Source organism: Sminthopsis crassicaudata, chromosome 5 (genome assembly GCF_048593235.1).
Source record: "Sminthopsis crassicaudata isolate SCR6 chromosome 5, ASM4859323v1, whole genome shotgun sequence".
Classification (NCBI taxonomy): domain Eukaryota; kingdom Metazoa; phylum Chordata; class Mammalia; order Dasyuromorphia; family Dasyuridae; genus Sminthopsis; species Sminthopsis crassicaudata.
Genome location: NC_133621.1, coordinates 175,346,304 through 175,363,197, shown reverse-complemented (window position 1 = coordinate 175,363,197; position 16,894 = coordinate 175,346,304). Strand labels below are relative to the sequence as shown.

The window sequence follows — 16,894 nt, the reverse complement described above, 5'->3', positions numbered from 1 at the left end:
TTAATTTTATAATTATAACATTTTTGACAGTACATATGCTTAGGTAATTTTTTTTACAACATTATCCCTTGTACTCCCTTCTGTTCCAAATTTTTCCCCTCTTTCCCTCCATCCCCTCCCCTAGATGGCAGGCATTCCCATATATATTAAATATCTTATAGTATATCCTAGGTACAATATATATGTGCAGAACCGAATTTTGTTGTTGTTGTTGTTACAAAGGAAGAATTGGATTTGGAAGGTAAAAATAACCTGTGGAGAAAAACAAAAAATGCTAACAGTTTACACTCATTTCCCAGTGTTCCTTCTCTGGGTGTAGCTGATTCTGTCCATCACTGATTAATTGGAATTGGATTAGCTCTTCTCTATGTTGAAGATATCCATTTCCATCAGAATACATCCTCATATAGTATTGTTGTTGAAGTGTATAATGATCTCCTAGTTCTGCTCATTTCACTCAGCATCAGTTAATGTCTCTCCAAGCCTCTCTGTATTCATCCTGTTGATCATTTCTTATAGAACAATAATATTCCATAACATTCATATACCATAATTTACCCAACCATTCTCCAATTGATGGACATCCATTCATTTTCCAGTTTCTAGCCACTTTAAAAAGGGCTGCCACAAACATTTTGGCACATACAGGTCCCTTTCCCTTCTTTAGTATTTCCTTGGGATATAAGATATAAGCCCAGTAGTAGCACTGCTGGATCAAAGAGTATGCACAGTTTGATAACTTTTTGGGCATAATTCCAGATTGCTCTCCAGAATGGTTGGATTCTTTCACAACTCCACCAACAATGCATCAGTGTCCCAGTTTTTCCACATTCCCTCCAACATTCATCATTATTTGTTCCTGTCATTTTAGCCAATCTTACAGGTGTGTAGTGGTATCTCAAAGTTGTCTTAATTTTAATTTCTATTTTGCCCTCTTGTTCTAAAATAACAGGGCAATTTTCCTTTTTACTTTCTTTAAACATAATGTCTAGTGATCACTTTGGCAATGAATCAGAGAAGATTAACATGGCTCCTGCACAAGATGAGACACAAATTAAGTGATACATATTTTCTTAAAAAAATGAAAAATGAGGGCAGCTAGGTAGAGTAGTGGATAGAACACCAGCCCGGAAGTCAGGCAGACCTGAGTTCAAATCTGGTCTTAGACACTTAATACTTCCTAGCTGTGTGACCTGGGGTAAGTCACTTAACCCCAACTGCCTCAGCAAAAAAAAAAAAAGAAAAAAAAAAAAAAAAAAAAAAAAGAAAAATGACATCTAGGTTCTTTTTTACATATGAATTTGAGGTAGTTCAATAATTCTTAAGTTATCTTTCTTTGATCTGTTAGTTATTTTTTCCTGTAGATTATTTCATTTTTTCTTCTATTTTCTCAGTCTTTTACAATTATTATTTCTTGATCTCTCAGGTAGTCATTAACTTTGACCTAATTCTAATTTTTAAGGAGTCAAATTCTTCTGTTAGATTTTGTACCTTTTTTATCATATGACCAATTCTGAATTTTTTTTACTTGTTTTCATTAATAATTTTGTTCTTTTATCACAGTGTCTGGCAAACAAAAATCACTTAATAAATGTTAATTGAATTGAAAATTGAATTTTATCAGCTTATTAATCTCTTTGTATTTTTATTGCATTATTCTCATTTGTTTTCCTAATATTTTCATCCATTTGATTATTTTAAAAAATCTTTCTTCTTCTAGTTATTCCTATTTGGCTTGTATCCAATCTTTATTTTATTTTTAGGCTTTGCTTGTAAATATTTGCAAGTTATTATTTTTTTCTGAATTTGTGTTGGGGTTTTAATAGCATATTTTTACACTCAGGTTTTTGTTGTTGTCATTGTTGGTTCACTTTTCTAGGTCATTTATTGACTTTAGTGTCATTGTTAGAGTTGGGTTTTGCTTACCTTGAGAGAGAGAGTAGGGTGACTATTCAAAGCTTCTGGCTTTTATATTTAGCTATTTTTCACAACTACCTCTGGGAGCCTATGAGTTTTTTAGTGCTTTCAAGTTGGAATAATTTGCCTAAGAAGTAAGATAACTGTCCTACACTCTAGCCCTTCCCAGCTAGTGTTTCTACTCTCTCATAAACACAATTTCTCTTTGCCTTGTTACTGTGAAGTGAGCCCAAAAAAAGGATCTCTGATTCCTTTTGACATCAGGACTTCCTCTTTGCCCTAGAAATGGATAAAAAAACAATGGGATTGCCAAATGTCACCCACTTGTGTGACCAGTGCTAGTACAGGGTTCCTTGTTGTCTCTTTCTGAGTAGATGTGCAACTTCATTATCATGGCAAGATGCTGAGTGCCCCTGGTACCACTTTCAGTGCTAGTGGCTGGTGTTGCTTCCACTATTACAGCTTCTGCCCCTAAGGCATTTTAAAATTTTATTTTATGAAATTAAAAAAAAATCATTTCCACAAATTGAAGTTGTTAAGATGGGAATTGTAAGAAAGCTCAGCAAATGTTGACTTAAATATTCAAAGATGCTCACTTTACAAATGGGTGCCACCTTTTTATATCCTTCCTTATTGGTAAGAATCCTATATAAAATAATCAGATGTTCATTTCATTGTGTTATTAGAGGATAGGAGAAGTTTACAATGACATTTGTATCATATGAATTGAAGAAATATTAGTGACTGCTTTTGATAGAAAAAGAACTCTAACAAATGGTCAGATAACTAAAATAACTGATATCCTAACTTTTCATCTCACTACTCTGTGCCTTTTTCTTTTTCAAACATGTGGTAACTTTTTAAAATAAATATTTTAGTTGAAAATAATCTCGTGTCATTTATACAATAGATAAAATAATTCAAAAAGAGCTGATGTATTTATTACTATTATCAAGGAACTATTTTTTGCATTTTGGTCCCTAAACAAGGATGTGGTAACAAATTCTCTTAAGTCTACAAATGCATGTGGAAAAATCAGAATGAACTGAAAGCAGTCTTTGACACTTGTTTTATTTGATTCAAGTATTATTTTATTTTCCTCAGTAGATGATCCTGATTTAATTGACAAAATGCTTAACAAGAATTGTGCCATAAAGTGGCATGATTTAATAGAAAAAAAATGTATCACATGTAGTATGTTCAGAAGTAATTTCTGTGAAGTGTGATTATAATTCAGACTGGAGATTTTTCAAGTACAATTTTCTTCAATCAATCCCTGCTGCTTTTAGGCAAAACTTATAGTATGGCTGCCTCATATACTCCAAAACTAACAGAATGTTAATCCTAATATAATTTGCATATTTTTTTCTTAGTAAACTTTATAGCAATACAGTTCATTAATAGAAACTAATTAATAGAAATTAATCAATAAAATAAATTAAATAGAAAGTGTAATATATATATATATACATATATGTGCATATTTAATATTCAAAAGTAAAAACACAATTTAAATTAAATTTTTATATTATCTTAATAAATAGTAAATGTCTGGTAACTGATATGGCAGTAATTTCTGAATCAACTTTCTAAGTAAAGTTAGACCATCAACTTATCAAAACAAAAATTAATACCCAATTGGATGACATATTGAAATAAACTATTTCCCACAAAAAAAGTGAATGGATCAAATAATAAATATTGAATATCTACTCTCAAAATTTTCTAAATTTAACTTATAAAATAATCACCATACAAAAGCCAAAAGAATAATTTAACAAAAACTTAATCTCCTTTAGAAGCACAAACATGTGACATCCAAGACCAGATGTGTTTAATATTTAATGATAATAATAATAATTACTTATTTAGTACTTTATATTTTCCAAAATTCTAACATAATTTGATCCTCATGATTCATTGAGTTCACGGTTACTATTATTCCCATTTTACTGATGAGAAAAAAATGAGGCAAGCAGGACTTTAGTGACTTTCCCAGGCCCACACAAGAATTTGAACTCAATTCTTTCTTATTCCAATCCAGCACTATATCTACTAAGCCCCATCTGCCTCTATACTCATTTGCAAAATCCTAAAGAAGATGGAAAAATAGTTCAAGATAAAAGAAGTTTGAAGAAAGATTGGTTGTAAAGCACAATTAAGTCTACATTTCTCTAATAAACTTTTTTCTCCACCAATTACAGAAGAGTTACCACAGCTGTACTATGACAACACAACCCTGACTATGGAAACAAGAAAACAAGAAAGAAAAGTGCTGCTAAGTGAGATCATGATATATAGATATATTTAAGAAAAAACAGAAAATATTAAGATATTGAGGGATTGATTCTTAAGAATTCTGAAATGCAGGAATGAAAAGATTAGAAAAATTTAATAGTTTTACTATTAAAATTATTAAAGACACCAAAACAAATATTTTGCCTTTCTTTATGAAAATAATATTTGCATATATTGATATTGCCTTGCTGAAAACATTAAAAAGGAATGAGGAGATTTTCACAAATACTTTTCTATAGTTAACCATATTTTATAGTTACAAAATTGAAGTTTTAAATGAATATAAGATCTTTACTTACCTTTTGTTGAACTACTTAAAAGTATTTGATTTGGAAAGCGAAATTCAGCCTTGATGAATCGGATCCAAGAGGATGCCTTCCATGCATATGTTGAAATCATATAATAGTCCTTTAAAAAATAGAATAATTGAGACAAAATGTCAATCCCCTAATTATTCATATAACTTGGAAAATAGAATAGAGGACTATATGATGAAAAAAAGTGGATGATGAGCATCCTAGAGTTCAAATGAGAGGAAATTTTACTTAGTATGGTAAAGAGATGACATATTGTTGATTATATTAAGACCTGAAACTATTTGAAGTGTTCTAAATTAAGTACTTAATTACTCAAATAGGTTTAGACTTATAAATCATAAAGGAAAAGCTAAACGGATGAAGAATACCTGTTGTCTTGTAGTTGCCTGAACAGTCTACTGATTTGATATACCAACTCAACACTGTGTGGCAGTAGGTAAGGGAAATAAAGATGGATAATAAAGCAAGCTCAGAATTGAACAAGAAGAAAAGACTAGAATAGATCATTTAAGAAACATTCTATAATTCTTTCAATAATTCTGAGCTTCCTTTTAATAAAAATCTTTCTTTTTAACATTGATATTCTTCCAATTATGCTAAATGATTATAAAATTTAATAATGAAATCATTAAATCACTTTAAAATTTACAAAGGGATTTCATGTATGTTATTTCATAAGAGTTACAAAATTATTATATGAATCAGATATTTGAAGTGTCACTCCCATTTTACAAATGGAAAAACTAAGGCTTATAATTGTTAAGTGATTTGCCTATGGTCATACTGACAAAAGAATCAGACCCAAACCCATGCTTTGCTAATCCCAAGACAAGCATTCTATAAACTATGACAATCTGCCAAGCAGTGTTAGAGGAATTAAAATTTCAAGTCAACCCAAGGGAAATGGCTACCATATCATCAACAATGATTTGCATACAAGTATTACAAAACATATCAAAGGGATGTCTAATTCATTATGTAATGGGTACCTAATGAAAAGAAATCACAAGATATAGACATCTGTGAGGCTTTATTGGTATTCAATATTGTTATGGAACTTAGAGGGAAAAGGGATAGAATATAATTTATACTGATAGGACAGAACTCTCTCAAGAACAAGGTACCTCAAGATCAAGAAGTCTCAAGATCAAGAGGCATAAACATAGCAGAAATTCTTGATTTTTTTGTTTTATTTTGTTTTTAAGAAGCAGATACTGACTTATTTTCATTAGACCTCAATAGCTCCCTTGACTGCCCTCTCAGATTATTATAGTTCACACAATGGTACTTCAAAGACATTAAAAACTAAGATACTAAATAATAGTACTTCATAATACTGAAAGTCAACTAATCAGAGTGACTCTTCATAAAATGGAGAATGTCTAATCTATAAATTGAGTATGATGCCTGTTTTTAATAAGAGTTATTTCATATAAGGAGAAATGGTCTTCTATGTTATTTAGTAATAAATAGTTCTATAAATATTTATTATTTGATATATGTCAAACATATGGAAATTTTCTCTTGTAAGATACATCTTAAAATAATTATTTAACATATTTCCTAAATCAAGATAGAAGAATTGAGAAGCATTCAGCTTCTCTGAGTTTTCCCAACACTTCATACTAAACAACTTTAAAAGAATATCTCAAATTGAATTCTGAAGTAGAAGAGTCAATAAGAAGTCAGAATGAGATATTCTTCTTCCCAAGACAGTAAAGGAAATCAGAAAGACAACTATATGACATGGGGGAGGATGCTGACCCAGAGCTCATGTCCATGAAATATCAGTGGCAGAGTTAGGTGGTGGTGCCAAAAGCAGAAGCAGCTTCAGAAGCTCCCACAACAGAGAAAATAAGAGAATCTAGAAACTTGACATAATATGATTATCAGGTTCCCCTGTACTAACACTAGACACAGGAACAAATGCTATTGGGCAATTCTATTGTTTATATCCACTTCTGGATCATGTAAAGGCTGAGTGAGCACTTTTAATCAAGAGAGATAAAGAACTCTAAGGGATAGTATTTGTTCTAGATCAAAGGGATCAGGAACTCTACACACAACACCATTTTCAGTCCCAAGGTAGTAAGGGCACTGGGAAGGAGTATTATTTGCAATCCCATGGGATCAGGAGACTTTCTAGGATAAAGACCAGAGTGTAGACCAAGATAATAATGATTATACCACACTCCAGCTCATCAAAAATTTCCAAACTCCAAGGATTATTTGTGAAATAGCAGTGCAGGAATTCCAGAGGTAGAGTCAAGATGGTGGAGAGAACTCAGGAAACTGTAGAGAGCTGTCCTAGTTTTCCTCAAAAACGACATGAAACCAAGTCTTTGAATAGAATCTGACATTATGAAACCAGTATCCACCTCAAGATAGACTGGAAGAACTTCAAGAAAGGTCAGTCTCACTGGGATGAAAAGAGTACTCAATCAAGCTCAGATGGACTTTGGGAAAACTCTGGGACAGTCTTAAACATAGTAGATCAGCAACTGAGTTCCTCTGTCCTGGCTCTGCTCCTTTATTGCGTAATCTGGTCAGTGTTCAAGAACATGGTAATTATTTATAAAAATAGGTAATAGGTAATTTTTTATAAAAATACAATTGGTCAAATGGAAAAAAAATAAACTGAAAAAACACCACCTTAAAAAGTATAATTAATCAAATTGAAAAAAAAAATACAAAAGCTACCTAAAGAAAATCACACACCAAAAACTAGAATGGGACATAATGACTCTATGAGACATGAAGAATCAAACAAACAGAAATGAATGAAAAAATGGGGGGGGGGGAGTGAAATACCTCATTAGAAAACAGCTAGAAAAGAAATATAGAAGACATAATTTTAAAAATGTTGTTTTACCTGAAGGCCATAACAAAAGAAGAAAAGAGCCTAGATAGCATTCAAACTGCCACAATATTCTAGAAACACAAAGGAAAATATTCACTGAAAGAATCAATCAATCAGTTTAAGAAAGGGATCACGCAAGGGAAGTCCCTTGGAATATTGTTGCAAAACTCTAAAACTTCAATCACAAGGGAAAAATACTTCAAGCTACCAAACAAAAACAATTCAAATATCAAGGAGCAACTTCTGCAATGAGGATCCAAGGACCTGAGACAACATATCTCAGAAGGAAAAGGAACTGGGATTACAACCAAGAATTACTCAGCTAGACTGAGCATCATCTTTCAGGGGAGGTGATGGATTTTCAATGAAGGCTTTCAATCATTTCTATTAAAAAAAAAAAAAAACAGAACTAATAAGAAAATTTAATCTTCAAAAACAGGACTCAAGAGAAATGTAAAAAGGTAAAACAATGGAAAACATATTATTTAAAGATTAAACTATTTACATCCCTAGATGAGAAGAAATCTGTAAGTCTACAGAACTGTATCTGTTACTGGTCAGACAGAGAGGGGCACCACATGGATGAAGGGTATAATGGTACAAATTAGATCACTTGAAGAGACAACAAAGTTCTTTTACAATAGAGGGAAAGAAGGAAGGAGGATGAGCATTGTCTGAAGCTTGCTTTCATCAGTTTGAGCTCTCCTGGATTTGGGTGTAGAAATTTATTTAACCTTATAAAAATAGGAAGAGAACGAGGAAAGAAAAGGGGTAGGCTAGATAGAAGTAAGGCCAGAAACATTAGGAAAAAGGGTAAGAGAAGGGGGGTGATAGGAGATAAAAGAGTGGGTTTGCTGGGTCAAAAACAAAACAAAAGAAAACAAAGATACTACTAAGGACAGGGTAGAAAGAGGGAACAAAAGTATACAAAGGGGGAAAATAGGTTGGAGGGAAATACAGAGGTGGTAATCATAACTGTGAATAGGAATGGGATGAACTCCCTCATAAAATGGAAGCTAATAGCAGAATGGATTAAAAAACAGAATCTTACAATATGTTGTTTACAAGAAACACAAATGACATGGAGAGGACAATACACAGTAAATATAAAAAAGCTGGAACAGAATTTATTGTGATTCAGCTGAAGTAAAAAAAAAAAAAAAAAAAAAAAAAAAGTGTAGCAATTCTGATCTCAGATAAAGGACCAGTAAAAACAGATCTAATTAAAAGAAAGAAAGAAGGAAAGTAAAATCTTGATAAACGGTCCTGTTAACAATGAAGTAGTAACAATATTAAATGCATATGCATCAAGTTGTAGAGCAACCAAATTCCTAGAGAATACATTAAGTCAGTTTAAAGGAGAAACAGATAGCAAAACAATATTAGTGGGGGACTTCAACTTTCCCCTCTCAAAATCAAACAAATCTAACCATCAAAAAAACAAAACAAAACAAAACAAAAACAACAGCAACAACAACAACAACAACAACAAAAACAGGAAAGAAATTAGAGAGGTTAACATGATCCTAGAAAATCTAGATATGATAGACCTCTGAAGAAAACTGAATAAGAGGCAGAAAAGAATACACCTTTTTCTTGGAAGTACATGGCACCTACATAAAAATTGACCATGTGTTAGGGTATAAAAACCTCACAATCAAATGCAGAAAGGAAGAAATAATAAATGCTTCCTTTTCACACCACAATGCAATAAAAATTATTTTCTCTAAAGGGCAAGGGAAAAATAGACTAAAAACCAATTGGACATTAAATAAGCTAATGCTAAATAATGAGTAGGTCAAACAGTAAATTACAGAAACAATCCATGGTTTCATCCAAGAGAATGGCAATAATGAGAAAAAAACAAAAACTTATGGGATGCAGCCAAATTAATTCTTAGGGAAATTTTATATGTCTGAAAAGAAGAGATCAATGAATTTTGCATGCAGTTAAAATAGTGAGACAAAAGAAGAAATTAAAAACCCCCAATTAAAGATCAAATTAGAAATTCTGAAATTCAAAGGAGAAATTAATAAAATTGAAACTAAGAAAACTATTGTACTAATAAATAAATTCATAATAAATTCTTTTATGAAACAAATAAGAATATGGAACCTAAAATAAGGAGAGCAAAAACAGAGACAGAAAGCTATCTCCTTCATATATTGGTGAAAAATTTAAATAGCAGTATGATTATAATACCCAAAGACCATACATTAAAAATAGGTAGATCTGTGCCAGGAATGCAAGATTGGTTCAATATTATAAATTATCAGAATAATTGACCATATAATTAAAAGCAAAAATCATATGATTATTAAATCAATAGATGCAGAAAGATCCTTTGACACAAAGCAGTATCCATTCCTATTAAAAAAAAAAATTGAAAATACAGGAATCAATGTAATCTTGCCTAAAATGAAAAGTTTTGGCTATCTAAAACCAAGAACAAACATCTTCTGTACTGGAAATAAACTTGAAGACTTCCCAAACTTATCAGGAGTGAAGCAAGGATATCTACTACAATTGCTATTATTCAATTATTTTATGAGAAACCTGCCTATAATAATAAAACAACAAAATTGAAATAAAAATAAACAATCTAGAGACAAAATTATCATTCTTGGAAAACTTCAGAGATTCAACTAAAAAAATGGCTGAAATGACTTCATTAAAATTTCAGGACATAGAATAATACATATAATTAGCATTTCCATATATTTCCAAGAAAACTTAGCAGCAAAAGATAGAAAAAGAAATTTCATTTAAAATAATAGCAGACAATATAAAATACTTATGAGCCTACCAATCAAGAAAAATCTAGGAATTATATGAACACAATTATGAACAACTTTCATAGAAATAGTCAGAACCAAACAAGTGGAGAAATATTAATTGCTCATGGCAATAAAATAAAAATGATAATACCACCTAGATTAATCTAGCTGATAAATGACAAAAGAGTTTTTAAAAGATGGAAACAGACCTATATATACAAAAATATTTTTGAAGTTATTTTTGTGGTGGTAAAGAATTGAAAATTGAGGGAATATTGAAATAATATATTATTGTAATTAAATACTACTGTATTGCAAGAAATGATGAAAAGGATGGTTTCAGAAAAACTTGAAAAACTTATATAAACTGATGCAAAGTGAAATAAGCAGACTTAGGAGAACATTGCAAATAGTTATAGCTATATTGTTATGGTAATAATCTGTGAAAATACTTAGCTACTTTGAGGAAAACAATCCAAGACAATTCCAAAGGACCCATGATGAAAAAGGTTTTCCCTTTCCATAGAGAGAACTGGTAAAATCTGATTGAAGATTGAAGCCTATTGTTTTTACTTTCTTTATTTTTATCATTTTGTCTTCATTTTCTTTTGCATTGTGGTTTTTATGGAGATATGTTTTACATGATTTTATATGTATAATTGAAACTAAATTGAGTGCTTTCTCAGAAAGGTTTGAGTGGTGAGAAGGGACAGAATTTTCAACTAAAAACTAAAAAAAAAAAAAAAAGGTTATTTTTTTCTTAAATGTAACTGATAAATTCAAATTAAAAATAAACAAACCCAAAAATATTTAGCTAGGACAATAAGGAGATAATGAAGTAAATGGCATAGTTAGAATCTTTTCATCTCTCACTAAGATCAATTAATACATGATCAAATACAAAGGTCACCAAAGAAGCAGTATAAATACTAGTTTGTTATTAAGTCCTGAGGTATTATCTATCTAAGTAGCTCTCATTGAACAATGGGAGTTGAATGCTACCTGGAGTCAAGATAAATCTATGCTGATTAAACAAAGAAACAAACAAACAAAAAAGTTTTCTTCAATTCAGCTCCAATACAACTTTCCACTGTTATTTCTGGCCTTTATGTACTCTGTGTTCCAGCCAAATTGGATTAGAAACAATGCCTTGAATACAACATTCCATCTCCTCCCCAAAGCCTGTGCACAATCTTTCTTATTATGTCTGGAATGCACTTCCCTTTTCACCTGTACCTGTTATAACTTTGCAATTTCTTCAGAGCTAAGTTCTCTTCACCCCTGCCACATAGATTTCCTCTCTTGTCAAAATTACCTTCCATTTATTTATATAGGTAGAACTTAACATCCTTGATTCAAGAATTTTATTTTTATCTTTTTATCCCTAGTGCTTACAAGATAGCTTGAACATTGAGGGTGTTTATCTAAATTTCCATAGAACTGAAATAATGCTTACATTTAATTATTCCAATTTAAAAAAAAAAAATCTCAGTTTTATGTTTAGCACCCAGTTAAAAATGTTTCCAGATCATCATAGCTGTGATGGTAGCAAGAATGTGATATAAAAAAACATGTTTATAGTGATGTGGTTAGTGGTAGTGCAGAGAGTTGTGGGAACCCCTCTTTGGTCCACCAGTGCCATGTGAAAGAATTCAGGAACCCAAAATATTAGACTGGCAATAGGAAGTTTATTGTTGGCACTGCAGAAGTCACCTTCGCTAAGAGACTAACTCCCAAGTAACAAAGTCCTGGCAGAGAAATAAAGGTATTAGCCGAGAAATCCTGGCAGAGAGATAACAAAAGGTTTATCACTGAGAAGAAAATGTGTCTTCACAGAGGGCAGGGTTCCTGGTAGGCAGCTGTGCCAAGGGGAAAGAGGTTCCTTGGCATGGCATGATTCCTACTTCAGGCCTTCTGCAAAGAAATGAGCCCTAACTTGCCCTTTAATAAGAAATCTGAGACTGAAGTTTCAATTGAATGAAATTTCTTCAATGTTGTCACTGTCCCCAGGTCTAGATTTCCAATTGAATAAGACCACTTAATTTAGAGCTAAGTAGGAGTGGTCCTGGACTAATTTCCAGCACAATAGAGGCTACAGTTACTCAATAGAAATATCAGGTCCAGATCTCCAGCTAAATGAGACCACTTAAGTTTGAACTAAATAGGGAATGGTCCTAGGCTAATCTTAATGAAACTGCCCTGAAGGGTGGGTCCCTCTCAGAGGAGAGTTTCAGAGTTCACCCCAAAAGTCAAGGACAGTTTCAAAGAGGATAGTTTGAGGGACCCCCCCCATCAATAGCATGTTTAATAGCATTAAAGACAATCATGTTGATCATATAGCAAATTTTGAAAAAAGTCTTCTGAAACTTATTTCAGAAGGCATTTCATTCCTATCATGGCAATCATGTAATATCTACATTTTAATCTGTATCTGTGTAGGGCATGGTCAGTAATAAGCTGGTGGTTTTTTTAATTAAATACATCAAATTGTGAAAGTTGGCTTAATTTTTGATGGCTCAAGATTTGTTTACCTAATTCTCCTGAATAAATAAATAATCACATGAATGAAAAGATGGAATAGGTATATGTATGCATATGTATAGACATATGCATACATATACCTATTCCAATGCATCTGTAAAATTGAGAAAAAAGATCAACTCTGATGTCCGCATCTGAATTCTCAAAGGTTACGCTCCAGTTCAGCCCTCTAAATAATAATGGACCTCAAGTGTAGGACCAGGGACGGATTCTATATCTGTGTTAAAAATAAACAATAATAACAACAACAAAATTTCCAGCTAAATTCCAAGAGAAAAAGCTAGTGATTTGATTGATTTCCCCTAGGAATTATACTAGACTTTTCAAATCTTCTCCTTCCATATTATCTTTATGGGAGGCTTTTTTAACATGTGTGGGTTCAATTGTGATCTTTATGAAGTTGCTCCTCAGCTGTATATAAACTCTAACCACTCTCTAGGATCTCCAACACCAATTCCTTCTTAAACATCACAACCTGGATGATTCACAGCAATTCTAAATATGTCCAATCTTAACCTGTCCAAAAGAGAACTCACTTTCTTTCACTTTTCCTTTTAAAATTCCCTATTACTGTGACAAATATTATAATCTTCCAGGTTATCTAAGTTCCCAGTTTCAGTGCAATTTTTTCAATCTCATTTATCTCAAATATCCAATTTGTTGCCAAAACTTGTTTCTCAACTTCTCTCCTGTATATCTTTTATCTCTACTCATACACATGTGGTTTATTTCCACTCATACACATATTCATGACACAGTGGTTTATGATGCTTTCATCATATCATATCCAAACTACTATAACACACTTCTGGTTGATTTTCTTGTCTCAGGTCTCTTTTTACTTGAATTTATCCTTCACTCTGTTGCCAAAGTTATATTCCTAAATTTCAGGTCAGATTATACCAACCTTTTTTCTTCTGAATAAACTCCACTGAATCCCTATTACTTCTAGAATATAATATAAAATTCTGTTTGATTTTTAAAGCCTTTTACATATTAGTCCTTTTCTACTTTTCTATTGTCCTACTTTAATCTCTTCTATGCACTCTATGATTAAGAAATACTGGCCTACTGGGAGCTCCTCAACCATTTCCTGACTCCATACCTTTTTCACTGTCTTTATCCCACATCTTGGATGTTCTTCCCTCTACCTTCTAGCTTTCCTACAAGATTCAGTTCAAAGAACACCATCTGCAGAATCTCTTGACATTGTTAAATTTTTCCTCTGAGATAACTTTCCATTTAAATTGTATATATCTTATCTGAACTCTTGTTTTACATTTTATCTCCCCCACTAGAAAATAAACTCTTTTAGTGCTGGGACCATGTTTTTGCCTTTCTTTGCATTCTCATGATTAGCAAATTGCCTGGTACAAGGGCTTAATAGATACCTGTTGACCAATTGAGATGATGGACTTTGTTGCTGTTGTTCTTGGGAAGTCTCAAAGATATCTTAACAAGTTATTAAGGAGTTGAGAGATGTAGTAATAGATGCAGTATCTATATTGATGAAATCATGAGTTGTTGAAGTATTGAAATATGAACTAAGAACTCTATCATACTTCTTCCAGGAGAGAAAAAGCATTGTCCTAGAATTCAAGATATTTTCAATTTCAGTTTTTCATTAATAAACAGTAACTGAATTTATCTGAATTTTAACTTATTTTCTCATGAGTAATAGTAAGGATTTCAATGAAATCACTTGCCAGCTGTTCTTTCAAAGGTAAAGTGAAGATGTAAAATTGAATAAGAAGTGATGTGACTGAGTGATTGTTTGGACAGTACACATAAGTAAGAGTAATAAATCAAGGTTAACTCCTCATTATAAAACTTAGTAACTAAAGGAATGGAGATATGGATAGTTAGGATGTTTTGGAAATGTTGAGCTTGAGATGCCTGCAGGATATATTTGAAAGGATACACCAAAAGCAATTGAAGATGTGAGAATGGATCTCAGAAAAGAGTTAAGAATGGGATCTGTGAACTTTGGGGTTTCTGTATCTAAAATTGAAACCATGGGAGTTAAGAATCTGTGATTTTCCAAAATCAAATGGCTTCTGAATTCTATTTCTATGGAATGAAAAGCAAATGTGTAGAGATGGTGGAAGTCCAAAGTTTGTTTACTACCTCTGATCTATAACTATTACATGATCAGAGGCAGGTCACTTAATTTTTCCATTTGGCAAGCAATTCCTTAATATTCCTTGTGTCAGTCAAGATGCTGAGCTTTATTAGTAGAAAGGTTTCTAAACCAGGAGTTCTTTAAATTAAGAAAAATACAGGTTCATCTATTTATTTATTTATTTATTTTGTAAAAAATACTGAAGAGTTCCATCATGGATGACCACATTTATGAATCTGGAAACTGTCGACAGCACCTAAAAATTCTTCTACATTTAAAAATATTTAATCACTTTTTAGAACGAATAAACGTTAAATAGAAAGGAAACTGTGAAGTATGAAATCATAAGTTCTTTGAAATCTTACATTTTATTGTTTAATTGTAGAAGTTCTACCAATATCCAAAATGTATAGCAAGAAGAATATTAATTATAAGAAATAAAAGAGATTGCATTACATATAATTATTCTATTTGCATGGGGAAGGGTAGTATCAAAATCCTTTCTAGATTCATTTCTTTAAATTTATTATTAGCTAATATAGAATACATTGGTTAATTTCAATGCTCTTTTGAATTCATCAGAAGAGAAAATTTCTCAAACTTCATCAAATGAGGAATAATAAAATAGAATAATAATAATAATAATAATAATAATATTTATATAGTGCTTTGGGTACAGTTATGTGGTACAGAGGATACAGCTCTAAGTCTGGAGTCAGAAGACTTGAGTTTAAATTTGGCCTCTTATTGCCCTTTGCAAGTAATTTAACCCTGTTTATTTCAGTTTCATCACCTGTAAAACCAGGTGGAATAAGAAACTGCCAATCACTTCTGTATTTTTGGTAAGAAAATCCGAAATAGGATCAGGAAGGGTTGGATGCCACTAAAATAACAATAACAAAATAAAAAGTTTAAAGGTTACAAATTTTATGATATACAAATATGTATTACATATATGTATGTTGTTAGGATGAAATAATATATGTATGAATGTATGCTGAGATATGTACATCACTTTGTGATATATTGAATTTTCCTATCATGCTTCCATGACAGATACTCCCTATAACCACAACAAACCATTGCCATCTTTTAAGCTTTCTTTATGTGTTGTCTTTCTCCATCAGATTATATATTCCTGATTTTTTTTTATATTTGTATCTCTAGTACCTAACAGAGTACATGGCACACAGTATAAGCTTAATAAATTTATATTGACTATTGGAATTATCTCTTTATATCGCTTATATATGTTTGAAGAGAAGAGATATTAGACTTCCTACTAAACTGAAGGTCTACAGAGTCGATATGCTTGCCCCATTGTTGTATGCCTGTGAAATCTGAACACTATATCAGTACATGTCAGGAAACTGAATCACTTCCATTTGAATTGTTGTAGGAAGATTCTAAAGATTACCTGGCAGGATAAGGTACCAGATATTCAGGTCCTTTCTCAAACTAAACAGTCAAGCATTCAAACTCTATTGCAGAGAGTATAATTCTTATGGGTGGGTCATGTTGTTCAAATGCCAAACATACACTTGCCTAAAAGATTATTTTATGGAGAATTCATACAATACACTCATAGGCTGGTCAGAAAGCAAATAAACAAACAACACAAGGACACTTTGTCTCTCTGAAGAACTTTGGAACTGATTATATGATATGGAAGGCATTGGCAAAGGACCCCTCATAGTATACCCACAAAGAAAGCACTGTGCTCTATGACTAAAGGGTTGAAATAGTGTAAAAGAAATACAAGATGCACATATTTAGAGAATCCATTCCAAATGTTCACATGGATTATGTGTGTCTGATTTGTGGCAGAGCATTCTGAGCTTGTAATGGCCTGATTGGCCACATTCAGACACATTATAACTTGATTCTAACATAGTGAGCTCATTTTGGTCCTCTTCAAGAATGTAAGACAACCCCCAATCAATATTTAAATACATCAAAGGAATCTGAGAAGGCTTTCAGATAGGTAGCAAAAAAATCACTAGACAAGAGTGTCATGAAAAACTAGATGGAATAAAGTATCTGGGAGAAGAGGATAACCAAT

The 16,894-nt window shown here is 32.0% G+C and overlaps 1 pseudogene; it reads left to right on the top strand.

The window, feature by feature from the left end:
- The first annotated feature begins 978 nt into the window (after positions 1-978).
- Positions 979-1,073, top strand: LOC141545246 (U6 spliceosomal RNA; annotated as a pseudogene).
- Positions 1,074-16,894: the final 15,821 nt, after the last annotated feature.